Source organism: Podarcis erhardii (genome assembly GCF_964252035.2).
Source record: "Podarcis erhardii genome assembly, chromosome: 1".
NCBI classification, from domain to species: domain Eukaryota; kingdom Metazoa; phylum Chordata; class Lepidosauria; order Squamata; family Lacertidae; genus Podarcis; species Podarcis erhardii.
This window is the reverse complement of record NC_138497.1, coordinates 13,120,982-13,145,621: the sequence shown is the minus strand read 5'-3', so window position 1 is coordinate 13,145,621 and position 24,640 is coordinate 13,120,982. Positions and strand designations below refer to the sequence as shown.

Sequence of the window (24,640 nt, the reverse complement as noted above, 5' to 3'; positions counted from 1 at the left end):
TCACCACTATGAGCTGAATAAAGAGCATGAAATCACTTTGCGACTGAGTATATTTCACCTGATAATCTCATTTTAGCTGCTCAGACGTCACCCTTTTGGTTTACAATCAAACATGACGTCTCTCTCTCTCTCTTTCCAGAACAGGCATAATTCACAAGCTTTCTGCCCTTTTGTTCACTCTCCAGCTGACAAGCAGAGACGGCCCTTTGTCAAACCGAGGGCCCAGCGCATTAAAAGATTTGCCTTGCATGCAGAAGAGGCCTGTTGTTTACATCTGCTCCCGCCTAAGACCGAAGACCTTTTGACACATCCATCTCTCTCTCTCTTTCCTTCCCCCACCCCTGCCCCTCCCTGGAAGCTACACATTCGGTTTGAAACCCACTCACAGAGGAGACCTGTCTGGTGTGCTTACACCAAATGTTGGCTTCATTTAGGAAAAGCTGGCAAAGGGACAAAGGGACGCAAAGGACTGGCAGCATAGAGTTCAGGGCCAATTGCCTCTACTCCAGTTCAGACATGTCAGGGAACTGCCATCGGAGAGACAGGTGGTGGACAGGCTCCAGGAGAATAGGAGAGAATCTGCAGCAGAAGAGGGAACCAGCAGGGGGAGTGCAGGAGTCACAGCGGAGGGGAGGCTCTGGGATGCTTCCAGTGAGAGTAGTGGAGAGGTAACGGGACCCCGTTGGGAACTCCCACCCTTCGCCGGAAACTGTCACGCAGAGAGTCACGAAGGCGCATGTCCGTCAAACAGCTTTTATGTTGGCGTAAATTCCGTAGACGCCCACTGTCAGATTCTACCAGCGACTGACGGAGTCATGCTTTGGGGGCTCCGTTAGTGCCTCGGTTTGGATGACCAGCCAAACCCCAGAGGGATCAAGCTTTTACGCACAAGCAGCTCATTATCCCATCACAAGACAGAAAGAGAGAGATTGGTGAGAAGGGATAGAAGCATAGAGAAAGTGAAAGCAGGCTGGGTCTTGGAGACGAGAGGATATCAGACACCCAGACTCTGCCTGGAGAGTTTGGGAAGACCGCTCACATTTCGCGGTGGGCAGCGTTGCAGCCGGGCATTCTGGCCCTTGCAGTGATCTGGCTTGGGGGCAGGGTATTGACGCCCCCCCTCGTACCAACCCCCAGCCGTGTCACACCCACCTGGCCAATCAATGCCGTGGGGAGAATGTGTACTGAGTGGCTGGGGGAACCCAGCCAGATGGGTGGAGTATAAATGATAAAGTTGTTGCTGCTGTTGTTGTTGTTGTACTACATTGGTCAGAATTGCAGACAAAAATGTGTAAATTGTGAGAAATGAACATTAATACACTGATTAATTTTCATGATGGTTTTTTTTGAAAAAATTGCAGTCTGTTGTAGAAATGTGGCACTTAACTGAGAGCAAGCTGCATCGAACACATTGGGGCATACTTTAAAACCTCTATGCAGGAGACACTGCACAAATGCCATGGAGGCATAATTTGATCCTGCATCCAACCTGAAGTTTCTTTCTTTTCTTGTTATGCAGACACAGCAGAATTGCAAGTTCCTTGTAAACTAACCCGCCTCCCCCAGTCATCTGAATGACAACGGACCTTTTCTGAAGAGAGAATTCCCAGCCTTCAGGTTCATGTTTTCAGCACCATTTATTCACAAACACGCATCAAATGTTTGACCAAAGCTCTTGGTGCAAAACTGTCAAGCTCTTCTCCTTCCTTCCCTGTTCTCCCTCTCCCTTCCTCTCTCCTGCAGGGGCAACCATAAGAAACTAGCTCCACCATGTAGGTTTGATTCCCAAGCCATGTTTGCATATGCATAGAAATTGGAAGAACAGTGGTACCTCGAAAGTCGAACGGAATCCGTTCCAGAAGCCTGTTCGACTTCCAAAATGTTCGGAAACCAAAGCACGCCTTCTGATTGGCTGCAGGAAGCTCACTTCCGGGTTTGCGGTGTTCGGGAGCCAAAACGTTTGACTCGCAAGGTATTCGGGGTCCAAGGTACGACTGTAAATAACTTTTTTAAAAAAAAAACCTGATGGGACCTGTGTGTTTTATTTACTCCTTTCAAGCAATGTTTTTTTAAAAAAACCATAATTTTTATTAATTTTTCCATTTTAACAATCCAATCAGATCACATTAAGTATTCCAAATTATACAAATACATATCATATAGTCCAAATATTCTGCCAAATTACCGTATTTTTCGCTCTATAGGATGCACATTTTCCCCTCCAAAAATGAAGGGGAAATGTGTGTGCGTCCTATGGAGCGAATGCAGGCTTTCGCTGAAGCCTGGAGAGCGAGAGAGGTCGGTGCACACCGACCCCTCTCGCTCTCCAGGCTTCAGGAAGCTATCCGCAAGCCTGCGGAGCCCGGCGGGAACTCCCGCCCGGCTCCGAAGGCTTGCGGATAGCTGCCTGCAGGCTGAAGCCCGGGGAGCGAGGCGCTGCGCACCCCGGGCTTCGGGCAGCTATCCGCAAGCCTTTGGAGTGATGGCGAGGTTGAGCGCAACCTCGCCGCCGCTCCCGGACCCGTTCTGGGGGCTGGGGAAGCTCGGGCTTCCCCCGCCCCAGCCCCGAGGCTAAAAACGAAGCCAAGACAGCTAGCAGGATCCATCCTGCTCGCTGTCATGGCTTCTTTGCTCTTTGGGGCTCGGGGAGGGCATAACAAAAATTCTTCCCCCCCCCCAAAAAACTAGGTGCGCCCTATGGTCCGGTGCGCCCTATAGAGCGAAAAATACGGTATAAATTTTTATCGGGGCTTCCCATGCTTCAAGTTTGGTGGGGCTCTATTCATCTTATGTCTCTACTGCCTTGAGTTTCCAATAGTTCCTTCTTTAAATCTTCCTGTTGTTATCCTTCCTTCTTTCATGGCCTCTGAGTTGTTTCCACAGGCGAGTTGTAGTAAGTTGAAGTAAGTACTTACTTACTTCTTTTCAAGATGGAGAAGCATTACCAGAGGTCAAGGATATATTGCAGGCAGGCAAAAACAGTCAAAGAGGATGTGATGCAAGACCAATGAGGGGTGTGGCCTGGAAAGAGGGGGTGTGGCTAAAGAGGGGGTGTGGCCCAGGAACAGTCCCAAGCACCAGCAGAGAGGCCTGGAGAGCTCCTCCCCCCCCCAAAAAAAAAAAAATAAAGCACTGATTACATCCTATATTCGCAACTTGTTCCAGGTGTAGAATTGTATTTGTATATACAGGCGATCCCAGCACAAGGAACATGGAGTACTCATTTTTCATCTGCTGGTGTGCCTTCACCTGCTTGCAAACCACCCCTCCCCCCAAAAAAACCCCTCATAAAATAGATCCCAGACATCTGGGATCTGCTCTAGGCTACTGGTAGCATCAGCATCTTAAAATGCAGGTTTATTAATTATGCCCAGCAGATGTTATTTAATCCTGTGGGAATGCAGATGGCGCATAAAGAGGAAGAAGCCCTGGTAACCCGAAGGAAGCTGTATCTGAATCTCTGTCTGTCACCTTTAGATTCTCTGTTACAGGAAATGAAATCTTGGCAAGAGCTTCGCATCTCCAAGCTAGGAAGCATTTGCTCCCAGCCTCCCGGCCTTTGTGCCAAAGAACATTTACAAGTGGATTATGCTACAAATCTGCGTTTCAGAAGTGCTATTGTACGATTAGTCAGCTCTTCACTTCAAATGGAACCTGGGCTTGATGAGCACTCCATAACATTATAGGAAAAGGACATAAAACATGAGTCATCAACGAGCACTAGAAAAACCCAAATCACGGAGCCAAGTGGGGTGTGGAGACTCCGAACTTCCTCCAAACTCAAACTAATTAACCAAGTCCCAAGTGTTCCAAGTCAAAGGCTCTCCAAGATTTTGCCTTTTGATCTGCCTTGAAGCCTGAAGTGCATAACAGAACACTGCTGATGGTATTATTTTTGAACAAACCTGATTTGTAAAACAGAATGGTTATGCTGGGACCTAACCCACACACCCTCCTCCCTACAGTTTCCCTATACACTTGTTCAGGGCTTACATATTAGCAAGGATTTTGAACCAGTATTGTTATGCCCATGGACTCGTTCCAGCATCAGCCCTCCAAAGTTTCATAGAGTTGGAAAGGATCAATTAGTCCAGCGTTTCCCAAACTTGGGTCTCCAGCCGGTTTTGGACTACAATTCCCATCACCCCTGACCACTGGTCCTGCTAGCTAGGAATGATGGGAGTTGTAGTCTGAAACCAGCTGGAGACCAAGTCTGGGAAACACTGATGTAGTCCAACCCTCTGCAATGCAACCAACTAACCAACTGAGCTATCCAGGCTCAGTTGTTCTACTGCAACTATCATCAGTCCCAGGCAGCCAAGGGTCAGAGATTATGGGAGTTGCAGTCCAGCAACATCCGGAGGGCACCAGGTTGAGGAAAGTTGGTTCAGATTACATGTGAGCCGTTGTGGCTCAGGGGACTTCACAAATGCACAAACTTCCATTACTAGAAATACAAAAATCTCACTGATTATTTTTTTTCTCCCGTTCCAGTTTGCTGTGCATGTAATTTACTTGCCTGCAGGCTTTGGGGGACATCAGTGATCATTCAGCTAGAAATACCATACATCACAATGGAGAAGACTGTGACTAGGTGATTTGCCTGCTCAAATCCCATCTGCACTATACATATAAAGCAGTATCATACCACTTTAAAAAGTCATGGCTTCCTCCAAAGAATTATGGGAACTGTATCTTCTCTTTTTTTGAATAATATTTATTAGCTTTTCAACAAGAAAAAAAAGTTACAAAGATAGTAAAAAGAAAATACAAAAAAATACAAAAACCAGAAAAGAAAAGAAAAAATAAAAACAGTTAAAAATAAATCCCTCTTTCTATTATCTTACCACTCATTTACTTATTTTCATGACTTCCTCACACCTCCCTTTTTTGTATTCCAGTTAGTAGTTACTTCAGCAAATCCATACCCTCTTTGTTTACTCTTAGTTCTTTATCTTCACATATTATAACTTCGAATTTTCATCTAATATCAATCCATTTTTACATATTCCTATTTTGTCTTATTGCTAAAACCACTTCATTTCATTCCAACATCATTAGCATTCAATAATTTTACAGTGTTTCTGTAAATAGTCTTTAAATTTCTTCCAATCTTCTTCCACCAACTCTTCTCCCTGGTCTCGGATTCTGCCAGTCATTTCCGCCAATTCCATATAGTCCATTACTTTCATCTGCCATTCTTCCAGGGTGGGCAGATATTGTGTCTTCCAATACTTTGTGATGAGTATTCTTGCTGCTGCTGTAGCATACATAAAGAAAGTTCTATCCTTCTTTGACACCAATTGGAACTGTATCTTCTTAAAGGTGTTGAGAGTTGTTAGGAGACCCTATATCCCCCTCAAGGAGCAAAAATTTCCAGATGGGTTTAACCATCAATCCCTTTCCCTAGGAAGTCTGGAAACTGTACCTCCATGAGAGGAATAGGGGTTGTATAATGATTTTCACCAGGTTTAACACACTACATTTCCCAGGGTTCCTTGTGCGGGGGGGGGGGGAGTCATGACTGTTTTAAAGCACCATGATACTTCTTTGAATATACAACACAGATGGGGCCTCAGTCTCATGGAATCATAGAATGGTGGAAACCCCAAGAATCATCGTGTCCAACCCTCCGCAATGCAAGATGTCTAGATGCTGTTGATGGACAACTTCAAATTCTCTTCTTATGTATCTTCAAACTGGTCTTAGACCAGGCAGCCCTATCAACAAAGGATTGCTTGAAATAGAGGATTGTCCTCTGTGGAAGAGGACATTTGGCCACTCTGAATGATAAAGGCCTACCTCTCATTGAAGTAGGAAAAAACTGTGTTTGGGGTGTACCCAGGGGGCAGATCTCCCATGAAACTAATGGACTTTCAGGACCCCAAATCCTGGAGGGTCCCCAGAATCAACTTTAGTCCACATTGCTTAAAATATTGGTGTCTAGTAGACCCAATAGGAGTAGTTCAACTCAAACTGATTAATTTCAACAATATATTTCAATAATCCCAAAGTTTGAGAGTCAGTAGCACAGATGTTGTAAAGGTTTGGTGATCTGTCGTGAAACAGCCTCAACGAAGAAGATAGCAGTGGTGACCCAGACCTGGTTGCTGGTTGTGAAGGGGCCCCTATGACAGTTTGAGCATCAAATGTACGTCCACCACTGGCTGTACCATTTCCCAATGCAGATGGGGAGTCCTGCAGCTGAACACTTTTCCATACAAAGGGTCCGAATAGACCATCTGGCCAAGATCAGCCAGTCAGCTTCATGGTTGAGTGGGAATTCAAACCCGTCTCCCAGGTCCTCATCCAACACACCAAACACTGCGCCACACTGGCTCTCAGTGGACTGTGGCCCTTTCCTGCTTCGTGTTAGTTTTCCCCACAGTCCATAATCAGCAGCTGGAGCACTTTACAATCTCACTGTACATTGTACGGGAAAAATGCAGTACAATTCATCTTTGATATTTTCTGTGAGCAGGCAGCAGCAAAAGGCTGATAGGAGGCAACACGCCCTGTACTCAAATGGCTCCGCCAATCTGAAATTTAGAATATGTACACACATTATAAACAAGTGCGTGCAAAATTACTGCAGAGTCCACACACCCTCTTGGTAACCAGAGGCATGGGAGGAGAGTTAAATTAAAAAAAAAAAAGCCCAGGTTGTTTTCTGGAATGAAATACAATGGAAAATACAAAGGAAAATTCAAGCTGATATTCTATACCTGTTTACCTAAACTCATTGAACTCCAGTTACAGATAGGTAGCCGTGTTGGTCTGCCATAGTCAAAACAAATAAAAGAAAAAAAATTCCTTCCAGTAGCACCTTAAAGACCAACTAAGTTAGTTCTAGGTATGAGCTTTCGTGTGCATGCACACTTCTTCAGAACTTCTTCATTGAACTCCGTGAGACTTTACTCTGAGAATGTTACTCTGCTAAATGGTAAACTTGTTAACCCGAGTTAGAAAGGGTATTATCAGACAATATATCCTCTCCTGCATCCCTGAACATTCCCACAGATCAAACATGACAGGTGGCCATCCAAGCTCTGCTTAAAAACCTCCAAGGAAGGACACTGCACCACCTGAGTCTGTTCCACTGTCAAACACCTCCTACTGTCAGAAAGTTCTTCCCATGCACGTAGAAAACAGCTTACGGTATAAAGGTAACTTTACTTGCTTGTTCTGTCCACTTTTGCCTCTGCTCCCACCCATCACAGACATGTGGCTCCTATTAATAAGGTTGTCCTGGAGAGAATGTGGTTCTTGTGAGAAATAGATTTCTCACCCTCTGGTCTAATGAATTTGTGGCAGAGGTGTGATTTGAACCAATGGCTTTTTGATTCACAGCTCAGTGCCTTGGCCATTAGGCCACACCAGCTCCCAAGGAAGGCAGATCTATTGGCCATAACAGCTAATAGAGATGAGGTGCTGCCTTCATTTTCTGCTTATGAGATTCCCAGAAGCTTCTCAGTAGCCGCTGTCGGAAAAACGATGCTGGACTGGAAGGACCTTTGATCTGATCCACCTCTCCTTATGCTCTTAAAATGCAGAGCCAAGTTGATCAAATTTCCACAGAAAAGGGTTTTGCAGCATCACAAGAACTTCACACTTCTTACGCGTTAATGTGGATTGTGTGACCTCCATCTAATGTCAAAAGGTTTGGTTAGCCACAGAATTCATCATGCGTTGCATTACGGATGAAGTCTGCAACATCGCCTTTTTGGAGTCTCACTTCAGCTTTTCCTGCTGAAAAAAAAATGCCCTGGGAAATGCTATGATGATTCGTCACCCTTTCAAAGGCAATGACTCAGGGGAACTCCGAGTATTCATGCAAACACTGGTTGCCTTAGTGCCTGGTTTGCAACTGCAGAAGGTCCCAGGTTCCCGTTCCCACCATCGCCAGGTTTCCCTGGGGATAGCTCCAGTCTGAAACCCTGGAGTGATGCTGCCAGCCTGTGCAGGCAATGCAGAGCTACACCAGCATTCTCCTGTGACATCTGACTTGTGACAAGAAGTCTGCTCACCCCTTTTGGTGCAGCAGTGTTGTGAGACGGAGGAGGCTTCACTGGGGCCCCAACAAGGGAATTCAAACTACAGTGCCCTTCCTGATAGGCGGAGGGGGCATAAACCAATATAACTGGACCAGAGCTTCCAAAAGAATTGTTTAATCTGTTTCTGTGCATAATGACAGCGGCAAGAATAGTCTACGCACAAAAATGGAAGGAGGAGGAAGTGCCAACAAACAAAGAATGGCTTATGAAGATGATGGAAAAGCTGAGATGGCTAGACTAACCATGAGAATTAAAGAACACAATGGAGAGAGAGAAAATTTGATGAATGGAAATATTCTGTAAAATATTTGGGGGGGAAATCATGGTTATGTTGAATCGTATGCAGGATTTGAAGCATAGCAGCAGATGAGAAGTGGTCGTTTAAGCATTTATAATTAGCATATATAATGGGTAAAATATAAGCAATATAGCAGCTTTATAAGGTAAGAAAAGAACAGCATGGAAGGGTGGGTGGGAAGTCAACTGCTATGAGATATATGTTCCGGTGGTTGTTTAAAATAATTTGAAAAAAATTGAAAAGCTAATTTTAAAATGTTAAAAAAGGAATGTTTTCAAGTAATATCAATTCTACATATGGAACTGCTGTCAGATTCTACGTATGGAAATGGATTGGATCCCAAAACCTAGGTTGCCAGGCTAACCATGGTCATTTGCACATGGTTAGGATTGTAGTGTAAGTTGGTTGAAGCCTTGGGATGCATTCCAGGACCCCCCCCCCACCCTCTCTGGAAGATTATTAGAGCCTGGAAGAATTCTAATGTCCAGAGGAGCAGGTGTGATGGTGGCTTAACATTTCCATACACAGCAGACCGTTAATCCAAGAGTCTTGTTAGCACAAGGATGGAAGAACGAGGAAATCCCAATGAAAGAACAGTGGCAAGAAAAGCAGATGAGCTATGCAGAATTGGCTAAGTTGACATATAAACTGCGTGACAAGGACAATCGTGACTTCAAGGAAGAATGGGAACTTTTTATAAGTACAGATAGGTAGCCGTGTTGGTCTGCCATAGTCAAAACAAAACAAATTCCTTCCAGTAGCACCTTAAAGACCAACTAAGTCAGTTCTTGGTATGAGCTTTCGTGTGCATGCACACTTCTTCAGATACACAGATACTTCTTCAGTGTGTATCTGAAGAAGTGTGCATGCACACGAAAGCTCATACCAAGAACTGACTTAGTTGGTCTTTAAGGTGCTACTGGAAGGAATTTGTTTTGTTTTAACTTTTTATAAATTATCTAAAAAGACAACAAAATGATTTGGACTCCTTGGCAGGTTTTGAATAAATGTCCACAAATTTATTAGTTGAATACATGATAGATAAGGCAATGATAGGTACAGTTTTATAATATGCAGAGAACAATATGTGCAAAGAAACCAGAGAGGGGAGCTGAGGGAAGTCCTTGAGGGGGGGAGGGAGAAAAAAAGGGGGGAATGTAAATGGTTATATTGATTGATAAGTTGTTTGTTAAAATTGATACACACACACACATTTCCATACACCACCAATTAAATTAACTATGCCACTATGAGAACTAGCCTGTGGAAAGAAATCCGAATGAGTAAACCAGCGCCAAGGTGTCTGGAGAGATGCCAATCCAGAGAATTTTGGCAATGTAAACTTCTAAGCCTTCATTCTCCTAAAACCCAGAAAACACTTTTTTCTCTCACTTCCAAATGGCACACATTTGTAATAGGGATGAGGTAGAAATTTGATCTGGCTCGCTTTTAAAGATGAACCTACCTAATCTGCAGTTTCTGAAGCATGTCACAAACTGAAACACAGCCATAATTCTAAAACTGCAGTTGTCGTAATTCTGCAATGCCGTTCTCAGGCAGAGGAATGTGCTCACTTGCATACACTAAAACTGATAAAGTAGGGCAAAGTACACCTATAAATGCATATTGTTAGTGAACATCCTCGATCTGAAGGGTTTTTAAGTATTTGTTACCAATGGGGTAGGATCTGCTACACCTGTCTTTTTATCTGTGTAGATGTGTTTGTTTGTTTTCTAGAAGACACAACACAAAAGGAAAAGGGGATGAGGAGGGAAGAAGAGATAAGCAAGCTCAGGCACCTTTTCATTGAATCATACAGTCCAACCCCTTGCAATGCAGGACTCTCAGCTAAAGCATCCATAACAGGTGACCATCCAACCTCTGCTTAAAAACCTGCAAGGAAGGAGAGTCCACAACCTGAAAAACTTTGAGCACTACTTTAATATTTCAGCTTCTTTACTATTTGCAAAGAAGGCTTAATCATTAGGTTCCTAAGCCACGGAGGCGGGTGTTCAGTTTAATGCTATTTTTTTTTTTTTTTTAGGGAACTTGAAGTTGTGCAGGTAAAATGGTAGATGGATCCCCATAGCGTTGATAATTATTGTAAATTAGGCTTCTGCTTGTTCCTATTAAGAACGCCTGGGGAGTATGGTGACTCTGAATAGTTCCCGGCCCCTTTATTATTGCTTTTTTTTGGCCGGATTTCAATTGTGGATTAGAAGGCAGGAGCCTTGAAAAACATCAAGAACGAAGCAACAAAACACTCAAGCAAGGAACGGGGAGGTGTGTGTCTGCCCACACAAAGGACAGGGCTGGAAGCTTCTGAAGGAAATCACCAGCAGAGCACAATTCTCCCTCTCCCTTCAGCTTTCCTGAGTTTCATTCCCCCCCCCCCCTTCATTCACAGGGCTGCTTCCAGCAGAAGAATTCCAAGGGGGCAGCTATAATTAGCATTCAAGGCACAGTACCCCACATTTAAAGGAGGCAATGATGACTTATCCTAGGCTCAAACTGGATTTGACAACCACGTGCGTTCAAACACGCGCCTGGCCTGTTGATATTTCATGGACCGCCACCATGGACATGCTGGAAAGGAAAGCCAAGCAAGTTTAAAGGTGCTTATTTTGGGGCAGGTGTTTTGTTGCAGACACCGGGGATGGGGTGTGTGATGGTGCAGCTGCATGCAGCTTTAAGAATGTCAACAAAGAGGGTTCGGCCACGTTCAGCTAATTAGAGGGAGCAGGGAGAAATGGCGTATCTCTGAATCAGATAACAAGGGAAGAAGATAACGTGACTTGGATGGTAAAGTCAAACTAGAAGACGGCTCCTGGTTTATTATGCACGCAGCGGAATGAGGGGGCAGAAACCTGCGACAGTAGACTGCAGACACTTTGCAAAGGAGGTGAGATGTACTATTGTGAAATGTTCTCCCACTTAGACAACGAATTGGTCCAATCTCCCTTTAAGGACATATCTAGTGGCAGAGAGTTCCATAGGAGGCAGAATGGCAAGGCAAGGCAGAGAGCCTGATATAGGTTCAGCTAAGACGGCCTTATTCTGTAGTGGTGCACAGGGCATCGCTGGCAGTGGGGCAGTTACGCTGTGTAGGAACTGGAAGGGCTTTCATTCTCCCCTCTCCCTGATCATGTGTGGTTCAAAACTCCTACACAGCACCTCTGAACTTTCTTACTTTCCCTGCGCTGAAGTAGTTTGGCCTAGATGACCCTTTCAGCCCCTTCCGACTCTGTAATAATTATTATTATTATTATTATTATTATTATTATTTATTATTTGTAGCCCGCCCATCTGGCTGGGCTTCCCCAGCCACTCTGGGCGGCTTCCAACAAAGATAAAAAATACATTAAAATGTCACACAGTAAAAACTTCCCTAAACAGGGCTGTCTTCAGATGTCTTCTAAATGTCAGGTAGTTGTTTATCTCTTTGACATCTGATGGGAGGGCGTTCCACAGGGTGGGCGCCACTACTGAGAAAGCCCTCTGCCTGGTTCCCTGTAACCTCACTTCTCGCAGCAAGGGAACCGCCAGAAGGCCCTCAGCGCTGGATCTCAGTGTCCGGGCTGAACGATGGGGGTGGAGACGCTCCTTCAGGTATACTGGGCTGAGGCCGTTTAGGGCTTTAAAGGTCCACACCTTTAAGTCTAAGATTCTATGACTTTCTCCTACAATCCATTGTTCTGTGGTTAAGAGCCATTTGGGCTCATTCAGGGGAACAATAACAAATGAAGCTGATTTGTAAAAATCTTACATGGGGGAAAAAATACAAGAGAGAGATATTGCACACACTTTTGTAAATCAAAATCTTTAATAATAAAAAAAGAAAAGCTAAAAAAGAAAAAATAAATGCTCGCAGCAGCTCTGCCGGGGTGGGGGTGGTGGATATTTGCAGCCCCCTCGATCTTATTGGACTATGGCCTCCATCACCCATGACCTCTGGCCATGACAGCTAATGGGAGTTGGAGTCCAGCAAGATCTGAAGGGCAACAGGTTTCCCATTCCAGACCTCACCCAGGCCCTTGTTGTTGTTGTTTAGTCGTTTAGTCCTGTCTGACTCTTTGTGACCCCATGAACCAGAGCACGCCAGACACTTCTGTCTTCCACTGCCTCCCGTAGTTTAGTCAAACTCATGCTGGTAGCTTTGAGAACACTGTCCAACCATCTCGTCCTCTGTCGTCCCCTTCTCCTTGGGCCCTCCATCTTTCCCAACATCAGGGGCTTTTCCAGGAAGTCTTCTCTTCTCCTGAGGTGGCCAAAGTATTGGAGTCTCAGCTTCAGGATCTGTCCTTCCAGTGAGCACTCAGGGCTGATTTCCTTAAGAATGGATAGGTTACATTTGCCCAAAAACATTTTCCAGGGCTGAATCCTAACGAAATCCTGGAATGGAAACTTCCAGTCCTAATGGCCACCCTCACGGTAAACAAGCAGTAAAACAGTGCTCTCACCAAACCAAACAATGTTGTGGCGCTAATACAGTGTCAGCATGTGACAGCGGCTACACGGGAAATCGCTTCGACTGGCTGGCTGAAACAGGTGTGGACAGCCAATGGGTCTCAAACCCTCGGTGGGTTAGGGACTTTCCCTGCAGTCAAAGACAGGCTGCAGCAGATTAAGTGGATGAGTCCCTAACCCTAATCTTTGGAAGAGGAAAACGCTAAGGAGTCAACCCTACACAAATCTGGAGTGGGGGCCCTTGGGTGGTGCCTTGTATGTCTCTCTCCAGCATCTCCTGAAACCAAGTTGGAGCCAAACATATTGCCCTTTGGACCACATCAGCCAGGCCAAAGTGTGTGGGGCAGGTTCTTGTCATCTGACCAGCCCAGGACCTCTATACACACTACCCAGACTTACACCCCAGGAAGGTGCCTTGGGTGCCACTCACACAGTGGTTTGACTTCACACCCAGAGGTGCACCCCATTGTCTCTCAACACAGACAGATGCCAACAGAATGGTAGGCTTCGTGGTTGCTCCCATCAATGTGGGTTTTTTTTGGACATAGCTCTGTATACTGCAAGGGACGCGGGTGGCATTGTGGGTTAAACCACAGAGCCTAGGACTTGCCGATCAGAAGGTTGGCGGCTCAAATCCCCGTGAGCTCCCGTTGCTCAGTCCCTGCTCCTGCCAACCTAGCAGTTTGAAAGAACGTCAAAGTGCAAGTAGATAAATAGGTACCACTCCGGCGGGAAGGTAAACAGTGTTTCCGTGTGTTGCTCTGGTTCGCCAGAAGCGGCTTAGTCATGCTGGCCACATGACCCGGAAGCTGTACGCTGGCTCCCTCGGCCAATAAAGTGAGATGAGCGCTGCAACCCCAGAGTCGGTCACGACTGGACCTAATGGTCAGGGATCCCTTTACCTTTACAGTGGTACCTCGGGTTAAGTACTTAATTCGTTCCAGAGGTCCATTATTAACCTGAAACTGTTCTTAACCTGAAGCACCACTTTAGCTAATGGGGCCTCCTGCTGCCGCAGCGCCTCCGCCGCACAATTTCTTTTCTCATCCTGAAGCAAAGTTCTTAACCTGAAGCACTATTTCTGGGTTAGAGGAGTCTGTAACCTGAAGCGTATGTAACCCGAGGTACCACTGTACATACTGCACACAAACACCTACATCCCAGAACTGAGCCCTGCTTTCAAATCCGGCTGAATAAATCACACAGAATTATAGGATTATAGAGTTGGAAGGAATCCACGGTTCATCTAGTCCAATCTACGGTCGTGCAGGAATGTCAACAAGCGGTTCCCCCAACCACTTTCAAACCATATCAGACCCTGCTTAGTTTTGCTTACGTGCAAGCGGTTTCATCGCTGCCCCACTGACTTCCGACTACCTAAACCCTTGCCAAATAAAGTCTCCTCCCATCCCAACGTGGGTCGCGCCGTGGGAACACGTCCGCGCCAGCGATTTCCCCATAACTAAAAAGAACGGGGGCGTGTTGTGCGGGGTGGGAAGAAAAAAGGTGACATTCGGGCAGCTTGGCAAAAAAGAAATCCACTTCCGAGGGGAGGCGTTCCTTTCAAGAGCAACCCGCGTGTCAGCCGCCACGTGTGAAGCGACCCTCTGCGCCCTCCCTGCGTAGGAGTCAAGGAAAGACCTTCCTTCTCCGGAGCCGCCTCCGGAACGCGCCTTTCCCTTCACTGTAGCAGGCAGGACAAGTCACCTCCGGTGCAGCCGCCGAGCCTGCCTGCCTGCCTGCCTGGTAACCGGCTGCCAGGCAGCTCCAGGCCCCGCCTTGCGGGCGCTGCCGCCGGGCGCCCAGCCCTCCTCTTCCCCCGCGCCTTCCACGTGGGAGCGCGGGCAGGGCTCTCCGGCTCCCAGCGAGTTTCTTGCAGGGTGGAGACGCAGCGGAGCTTGACTGGCTGGCGGCAGCAGCAGCGTCTTGATTTCGTCCATCCTGGAAGCCTGTCTGCGGGGGGATCCGCTGGATCCCTTTCTCCCCCGCCCTCGGCTTGTTATTTCCCCCTGAGCTTTTCGCGCTCGGTCCGCGAAGGAGTCGAGGAGGAGCCGGCGGCGAAGGATGTGGCTGCCATCCCCGGCTGGATCGAAGAAGTAAGAAGCGGAGGAAGGAGAAACTAAGGAGGGGAGCGGTGCTGTCTCCACCCGGGTAAGATCCCACTCGGTTTCCCAGGGGTTGAAAAGGGAGCCTTTGGGTGGGATTAATGCTGGACGTACGAAGGTTGTGTTTATCGACTATATAGCAATTTGCAAATTATTAAATAATGATAGAGAATAGATCAAAGGAGCCTTTTTTTTCCTTTTGCCTCGCAGCAAATACTCAGTGTCTTAATTCCTCTCGTCGTTGTTGTTCTCCCTCTCTTCAGTACTCTTTGTAACAGATTTATTTGCGGAATAAGCTCCCCTGAACTAGAACTCACTTGACCAGTTGTGTCTCCTTCCCTTTGCTGCGACTTCTTTAACTCACTCCTAGTTCTGAGCGATCATGGAAGGGCTGGTTTTCCCAAAGCAACTCCATCACTTGGGCTGTTGCCAACTGGAGTTCCCTTGACTTTGATTTAGTTGTGCCTTAGTGCAAGCATGGGGAAATCTGTGGCTGCCCTCCAGGGTGCTGTAGAACTACAACTCCCATCATCCATGACCCATTGGCTGTGCTGACTAGGGATGATGGGAACTGGACTCTGACAGCATCTTGAGGGCTGCACAATTGCCCTTGATATATTCACTTGTGTGTTTGTGTAGAGACGTCCTGTTTATTGAGCATTCATTCTGATTCCTATGCGAGGAAGTTAGATGGTGTCGTGTCAAGCAAGGTGTTGTCCCTTACTTTGCAGTGTGTCTCCTTGTCATTTTCTTTAGCCTCAAAACTCTTATCTTTTTGTGGAATCGGGTTCGACATGCAAGACTTCCGAATCAGCTTTCATTGTGCAACAGGAATTTGCTGGCATGGGATTGATTCCCACCCGAAATTTGTGACAGCCTAGAAGTGCAGAGAGTGAGAGAGAGGTGGCACATTTTTCTTCTTCTCGTTCATGGGCGTTCTGTTGGTTAAGTGACAATCAGTAGGCAACCTGTAGAGGATATTTGCTTAGTTAGTGTCCATTCATTTGCCCTCAAGGCTATAATCTCATGCGTATGGTTCCAGTGAATATGTACTTTCTCCCACATGCATAAACTTAATGTATGTGTATTTACTTGAAAGTATCACTCACTTCAGAGTGGCTACTCCCTCTCAGAATTACAGCCTTCAAATCCTTTCCCACCTTCGCTTTAGGGCAGGTTATGCAAATATATCTCTGAATAACTTTATCTTTGAAACAGCTGCATGAAAAAGCGCTTAGGCTGAGGCCTTGCTCCTATGCTATTGGGAGAGGTGTGGTTTACCACTCACTGCCCTCTGATTGCTCCCAGACTACTCCTAATAACACCTGGAACTTTTGCCCACCTGGTCAGGGCAAAATGTGTGGCTGGGTACACATGGCGCGTCGTTGGAAGGATGGGTTGCTAGTGTGTCAGGTAAGTAACTCTGTGATCTGCCCCAAATCACAGAAATTGCAGAAATTGCAGCTGTGACCCGGAGCTATTTATTTATTTTAAAACATGGATACCTCTCCCCTTCATTGGGTCTGATTTGCAAGGCAGCTAACAGTTGTTGTTTTTAAAATAAATCACAGCGCAACTGAAACAAGCATAAGATGTAGTTAAATAGGCAGTGGCATTGCCTCATATTTATGGAGTGGAGGATAACAGTATCAGTTAAAAGGAGAGGAAACACTGATTTTTGCAAGCTGAACAAACAGAGGAAGAACATTCAGTGTGGGGCTGTCATGGGACAGTGACAGTCATGTGACAGACAGTGACCCTTGTGCCTCAGAGACAGTGACTTAAGAGTATCCACAATCCAGCGAGCTTTGTGGGGATAAGAACATAAGAGGAGCCTTGCTGGGTCAGAAGATGAGTCCATTGAGACCTGCATCCTGTTTCCAGCTAACCAGAGAAGCCCACACAGCATGGAGGTGTCAGCCCTCCCCGAGCAACTGATATTTGGAGGTATCCTGCCCTTGAATATGGAGGTTCAAATAAGATAGCTGATAGGCTTATCCTTCACAGTTTCATTGAATCTGCATAATAAAACTGAGTTGAGGCTGGCATAGATTGAGCCAGACCATTGGTCAATCTAGCCCAGAGTTTAGTTTTCCAAACTTGAGTCTCCAGCAGTTTTTGGACTACAATTCCCATCATCCTTGACCAGAGAGAGAGAGAGAGAGAGAGAGAGAGAATAGAGGTGTCTAGGATTAAACACAGGACTTTGTGCAAACAGATCATATGATCTATCACAAAGTTGTAAATCTTCTCCTAATTTTATTTGAACCTGGATCCCTTGCTCTAAACCCAACGCTGCTGTGCTATGATGACTATTATGTTTTGATTTGCATAATTTGTAATGTCACTGCATATTAGGAACTAGATGGTCATTCCAACCACTTCCCTCTGGTAGCAGTGACCGGCACCCCAATCCTAAACCTTTGCTCCGTCTTGTTGCCCCATATCAGAGCAATGCTGCAATGGTGATAGGACGTTTGTATGAAGTTGCACAGGTGCAATTAACAGTACACCCTCTCCGAAATTACGAGCTGCCTCAGCAAGTATTTTTCACCCCAACCATCTCTGTTTCTGACCGATGCAATTGAAATCTAAGAAGAGTGTTATCTCCTCCTTCCAATTTCGGCTGACGCATCTATCTCCTCTCTGCTTCGCACACTTGTCCCTGAATAAAAGCTCGCATCCCCTTTCAGTTTGTTTTCCTCTGAATATGATCTGTACTTCAGTACATGTACCAAATTACATCCGTTAGCTTTTATTTAAGCCAGAAATATAAACCCGAGATTTTTATGATTAGCTTTTATTTTTGCAAAGTTGTTTACGCTGCAATTTGATAGCTGCTTCCCTCCCCTTCCTCCTCCCCACAGCTGCCCCTAAAAACACACAGCCTGACCCCAGAATCTACCATGCAAGGCAACAAAAAGTAGAGAGACTCTAGGGCAAGGCCCTTGCCTAGGGCAGTTCCAAAACTTGTGCTGTTGAACACCTAGGCTTCTCCACTACCCTGACTTGCTTCCCCGAGGCCTCGCACGCTTGCTTGCAGGCCAAGTGGGGGGCAGCACTGGCCGGACAGAGGGGTGACTTTTGTCTGCACATTCCACCCTTGATGGCAGCAGCATCCCTTAGCAATGTGCACATGTGAATGCTTCACCACAGATCTAACCCCATAGAGAGGGCATGCCCTCTTGTATTGTCACAGATAAACCATTTTAGAACTAAAATACCCAGCAGATGAAGTTAGACAACAGATCAACAGAGCCAGACTGATACCCAGAGAGAACTTGCTGCAAGACAGACCCAAAAAAGAAAATAACAGAACACCTCTAGTCATCACATACAGCTCCCAAGTTAAAACAGTACAACGCATCATCAGAGACAATGACAATGTCCTCTCCTGGACAATGACAGTTCTCTTTCTCAAGCTCTGGGAGGAAGACCTTTCATTGCCTACAGACAGCCACCCAATCTTAAACAACTCCTAACCCACAATAATACTACAACCAGACTTAACACGGACACTGGCACCAGAGCCTGCAATAAACCCAGATGCCAACTTTGCTGCCACATACACCCGGACAACACCATTACTGGCCCCAACAACATCACACATACCATCTCGGGACTATTTAATTGCTCATCGTCTAACATTGTGTATGCCATCAAATGCCAACAATGTCCTTCAGCTCTCTATATTGGACAAACAGGCCAAACCTTACGCCAAAGGATAAACGGACATAAATCTGACATCAGGAATCACAAGACAGAGAAACCAGTAGGAGAACACTTCAATCTCCCAGGACATTCTATACAAGATCTCAAAGTAGCTGTTCTATTACAAAGGAATTTCAGAAATAGACTGGAAAGAGAAGCTGCTGAATTGCAACTTATTACCAAACTTAAAACCATGGAGAGACCTGGTCTGAACAAAGACATTTGATTCTTATCTCATTATACATGACATTATACAAAGCCATTTTTCACCTTCTCACCCCTTGCTTTTTCCTGTAAGACCTATTGCAGTCGTTAAGAGTCGTCAACAGGCTCATCACAGCTATCTGCCAATCACCCATTCCCAAGACCCTTCTGAGTAATACCCCTCCCCACCTTCTCACTATATAGAAGGGTCTGGTGACTTCTGTTTCAGTGTATCTGAAGAAGTGTGCATGCACACGAAAGCTCATACCTAGAACTGACTTAGTTGGTCTTTAAGGTGCTACTGGAAGGAATTTGTTTTGTTTTGACTATGGCAGACCAACACGGCTACCTATCTGTAACTGGAACAGATAAACCATGTGTTTCTTTTTTAAAAAATATATCTTTATTAATTTAAAATATATACATTTATGAGAAAACAGACGTACATATAAGTAAACAAACATACAATCAAACAAATAACAGAAAAATCAAAGAAACCACACACTATAAGCTACAAGAAGATTAATATAATTATCATCATATATACTCCTGATACTGAACACAATTACAGTATGAAACTTATAGAGAAGAAATTTAAAACTGACTTCCAGTTAATCTCACTGTACTTTATCTATCCATTAATTTATGCCGCACAGTTACATAAGATTAACCATGTGTTTCAACGGAGGCAGTTTGGCTATTTATCTGCCTGTCATCAAATGAAGAAATATCAAGCAATGTACATACAGGCGTGAAGCAACCCTAAGTGGAATCTTATCAATGTAAGTGGCCAAAGGGTTCCTGAGACCATAGGGAAGGGCTGTAGCTCAGTGGTAGAGCATTAATAATAATAATAATAATAATAATAATAATAATAATAATATTGCCACATGGGGTAGCTTCTAACAAAAATACAGGAAAACCAACAGCATCAAACATTAAAAGCTTCCTGAAACAGGGCTGCCTTCAAATATCTACAGTTCCCCCCTGTTATTTAACTCACTGACATCTGCCGTGAGGGCATTCCACAGGGCGGGTGCAACTACTGAAAAGGCCTTTGTACAGTACGCAGAAGGTTTGGGGATTGATAATCTGTTCTCAATCCTCCTAGTGATGCAGCAATAAAACTGCCAGCACATTTGCAAAGCTAAGCAGGGTCTGGTCTGGTTTCAAATTGGATTGGGGGGGGGTCGTGTGTTGAGATTCCTGCAATCATTCCCAATGACCATCAGGGTCCCTTCCAACTCTACCGTTCTATGAATTCCAGGAATCCTCTAAGCTTCCATTTCACTGGATGGCTCCGGTTTCTAGTTCTGTATAAGGAGATGAGGTTTGCCCTTGATTGCCCTTTCTCTGCATTGTGCATTATTTTATACACACCTGTCATGGAAGGGGAACCATGCATACAGCCTTGATCTCCTCAGAGAAGAGGCAGGATATAAATAGGACGAATGGAGAAATATACCCATCCAACATGATCACAAAATATGAACACAAAGCGTCCGTGCACATCAAGTTCCAAAGCCAACATAGTCCATTCATATTATAGGATGTCAGGAACAAGCTTCTCCCCCTTCTATCACCCATCCATTCAGAAGGAATGGAAGCAGCTGCTTGGAAGGTTTCAATGGCCGGTGATTGTAAATATAGCTGGGAAACGAATAAGCTAAAATATATATTTGTACTTTCTCATGGAAAATGGGGTTGGGCTGCTTTCCTAAAAAAAGCACTTCCTGTGTTCTAAAAGTAGCTTGTAAGATAGAAGATCAAAACCAGCAAGAACAGCTCCTCCATACGATGGGGCCATCACCCATATTATGGTTTGTCAATATGGTAGCCTTGCCACATTGGGTTAGACGCAGTGTTTCTCAACCTGTGGGTCCACAGATGTTGCACTACAACTCCCATCATTCCTAGCCAGCATGGCCAGTGACCAGGGATGATGGGAGCTGTAGTCCAACAACATCTGGGGACCCACAGGTTGAGAACCGCTGCCTGGTTCTGTTAACACCAAGGTTGCAGGTTCGATCTCCAGGTTTGCGCCCCAGGGAGGCCATTCCGGTGCTCCTCACGCAGTGGCTTGACTTTACCACTGGAGGCGCACTCCATTGTCTCTCATGACAGCTGGATGCCAAGTACAACAACTGGATGGTCCTCTGTCATGGATGGTTTAGTTGAGATTCCTGCATTGCAGGGGGTTGGACTAGATGACCATTGGGGTTCCCTTCCAACTTTATGATTCTGTGAAAATCTGAGGCAGGAAATAAATAGGAAAGGGAAAATGCAAGTCATGGGGCTGGTTGCCCAGGATTTTCTCTTGTGGCAGCTGCAGTGGTGGCGGTTAAGGCTTAAGTTATAAGTAGCTACACACCCAGTTGCCTCTGGCAAGTGAGAGATGACTTGTCAACATCCCGTTGGTGGACTAGGGAGGGACCAGTAAGAGCAGTGAAATTAACAGCGTGTAAAGGCATTGTTTGTGCCATCCCATCAGAGAACATGGCACAGTACAGAGTTGCGTAAGGTGGGGGAATTACTGGAAAGTTTTTTAAAGGTGAAAACATGGACTACCATTGTACAAAAGTATGCCCAGTTACACTGACTGAAAAACTTACACACACACCTCAAACTTTGCACGTTAAAAGGAAGGAAACATGGAGACATTTACTGCAGATTGGTATATCTTTATTCTGTATATGAACAGAAATGTGAATAACAGAATGTAGTCCAGAATACAGCAGGATACCTGGACTGCAGAACTACATATCTCGATTTCCCCATTTGGACTCACAGATGTGGAAATGTTTGTTTATGCACTGTGTACCTGAATGGCAAACCGTGTTTAACTTGCCTGAGATCTATAATAACCAGTGCTATTTCTCTAGAAAAAGAGGTGTCGGAACTCTCTATGAACACCACCTGGTTCTCTTAGAATGACAATAGTACCCACCTGAGAGGTGTTGGAATTGAGTTCCGGCGAGTTTTGGCAGGGGGGAAAGAGCCCTAATGATAATAATAACTGTGTTAAACAAACTGGTCAAATCTTCCTCCTAAAGTTGTGCGTGATGAATGTTGCAAAGTTTTCATTTTGATGAACAGAAAGAAATTACACACACACCCCACTGGCCTAGACAGGTACCTGCCCCCAAGGTGCTCCCAAGTCACACACACACAAAAAACAGGCAGTGTGGAAAATAACAGAGGGAGGAAAAGGAGAGATAATGCTAAGGTGGGAGGAATGTAGGCCAAAGAAAATTGCAAGCTTTACAGCTGTGTGTCAGGGCCTTCCCCAGGTAGAGAGGAAGGCCACAGGGTGTGGGGAGTTGGTTGGGTCCGAAGACAGATCCCCACTCTGCCCTTCCCCATCATGTAATTTCAGAGCAGCGTGACAGCCCTGTATTATTAACAGGTCCTAGGAACATAGGACAGTCAGCCAGCACTGTTGGTTCTGCACAATCTGTGACACAGAGGAGAAATCACAGACGTCTGCAATCAAAGGCTATTATTCCTCAAAAGCAAGCTTGACGAGAAATGCAGAAAGCTGTATCATATCCGGCTGGGCTCTTTAGATACCTAGCCCAGAATTGTCGGCTTTGACTGTTGTGGGCTCTCTGGGGTCCCTCCCTTGCTTTCTTACCATGTCAATGGCGCCCACCTGACAGGTGAGTTCCAGTGAGTTCCAGCTGGGGGGGGGAGCTCTGGTCTTCCCCATCCTCTGCCCCCTGTCATCCATGGAGATGCTGAGGACTGGGATTTCCACACACACACACCCAGGACTTTGTAATTTAGCTACAGTCCCTCCATAGAGTGGTCTATCATGGGAGCACAGGAAGATATTGAGTCAGGCAGTTCATCTATCTTAGTATTGTCTGCACTGACCGGCAGTGGCTTTCCAGCATTTGAGCCCTACCTGGAGACACTAGGAACTGAACTCACGACCTGCTGGATGCAAAGCCAATGCTCTCTCCCCCTCACCCCCCACCCCCCGCTTGATGTGGGATGGGCAAAGTATTCATCTCTCTTATTCAGAGAATTACAGATTACTTGACTATGTTCTCTTGGATCTCAGATAGAATGGTAGAATTGTAGAAGAGGAAGGGGGGTGCCGAGGGTCATCCAGTCAAACCCCCTGAAGTGTAGGACTCTCGATGAAAACTTCCATGACAAGATGGCCACCCAACATCTGCTTGAAAATCTCATTCTCCCACTTTAATGAAGGTTATTTGAGGCCTTCGTTCCACTTCGCCTTCAGAGGGGTGGCTGGCTGGGATGCAAGGCAGAGCCTTGTGAGTAGGGGTGCCACAATTGTGGAACGCCCTTCTCCATAATGCCCAGTTGTTGTTGTTATTATTACTGTTATTACTATTATTATTATTATTTGAATTTATATACCGCCCTATACCCAGGGGTCTCAGGGTGGTTCACAAAATAAAACCACAAAATACCAAAATAAATACATAATAAAATATAAAGTAATACAAAATACAACACAAAATACCTCAAAATACATAATAAAAACGAAAACAACAACCCAGTAGCGCCCCCACCATTAGCTCCCTCTCTCTTTACCTGTTGGGTGAACAGTTAATATATTTTTATTTTACCAGGCATTTGAGTTGTTTTAATTTTCTTCTTGCAACTATGGATGGTTTTAGTGTCGTTCCCATTTTTAGCACTTAGTTTCTCTGTGTGTTTTCTTGCTGTTTTGATATATGGTAATTGTGTGCTTTGTATTTGCTTTAATTGCATTACCGAGATAGCTCTGTCATCGGAAGAGCACGAGACTCTTAATCTCAGGGTTGTGGGTCTGAGCACCATGTGGGGCAAAAGACCCTTGCATTTCAGGGGGTTGGACTGGGTGACCCTCATGGTCCTTTCCAACTCTGCAATTTGTGCGATTCTTTGTTATAAGTCACCGAGACAATGGCGGAGCAAATTCTTTGCACACAGAAGGTCCAAACTACAACCCATGGCATCTCCAGCTCAAAAATGGAAATATCTCCCCATTCCTGAGACCATGGGGAGCTGTAGTGGTGTAGTGGTTAGAGTGTTGGACTAGGATCTGGTAGAATCATGTATTTTAGCTTATTGCAGCAAAAGGTGGATATAAATGCAATCAGTCAATGAGTGCATGTAAGAATATTTTTTTTAAAAAAGTCTGACAGCTGCATTTACATAGCGATCTAAAAAGGCCAATTAGATCAAATAAAAGAGCAATATACCGTTCCTGCTGTCATAAAAGAGCTATTTTAAGTTGAATAGCTTTTGTAACAATGAAGGAATGTTGGGTGAAGGCGGCCTCAAATAAATGGTTTTTTAAAAACCTGGTTTGACATTTGCAGCATCCGATTCTCCTGTGCCTGGAAAAGACCCTGATGTTGGGAAAGATGGAGGGCACAAGGAGAAAGGGACGACAGAGGACAAGATGGTTGGACAGTGTTCTCGAAGCTACGAACATGAGTCAGACAGGAGTGCCTGGCGTGCTCTGGTTCATGGGGTCACAAAGAGTCGGACACGACTAAACAACTGAACAACAACAACATTCTCCTGTGCCACCCTTGCTTTCAGCTGTAATGGAGTGCCCCCAAAAAGGTGATCAGGGCAAGGGAAATCAAGTCATATTTTGAGACCCCCCCAAAGCTTTGCAGGATAAAACATAGCAACTTCGCATTGCAGCTCAAACCATATTTTATCTTCAGTTGATGCATTTGGGGCAGAGGTGGTCAGATAACTTCTACTGCAACCTCCCCCCTTCCCAATATTGGAAGAACTTGTGAGGCAGGTTGTGGAGCTGTGCAGATATG

The 24,640-nt window shown here is 45.3% G+C and overlaps 1 protein-coding gene across 5 annotated transcripts in view; it reads left to right on the top strand.

Annotated features, from left to right (window-relative positions):
- The first annotated feature begins 14,572 nt into the window (after positions 1-14,572).
- The window catches only part of INF2 (inverted formin 2), a 72,678-nt gene continuing 62,610 nt past the window's right edge, over positions 14,573-24,640 (top strand). For 2 of the 5 annotated variants that reach the window (XM_081858739.1, XM_081858738.1), the window contains exon 1: positions 14,573-14,970. The gene's annotated coding sequence lies outside the window, so the exon portion shown is untranslated. The remainder of the gene's footprint in view (positions 14,971-24,640) is intronic. The other 3 variants (XM_081858741.1, XM_081858740.1, XM_081858742.1) reach the window with 2 other exon arrangements.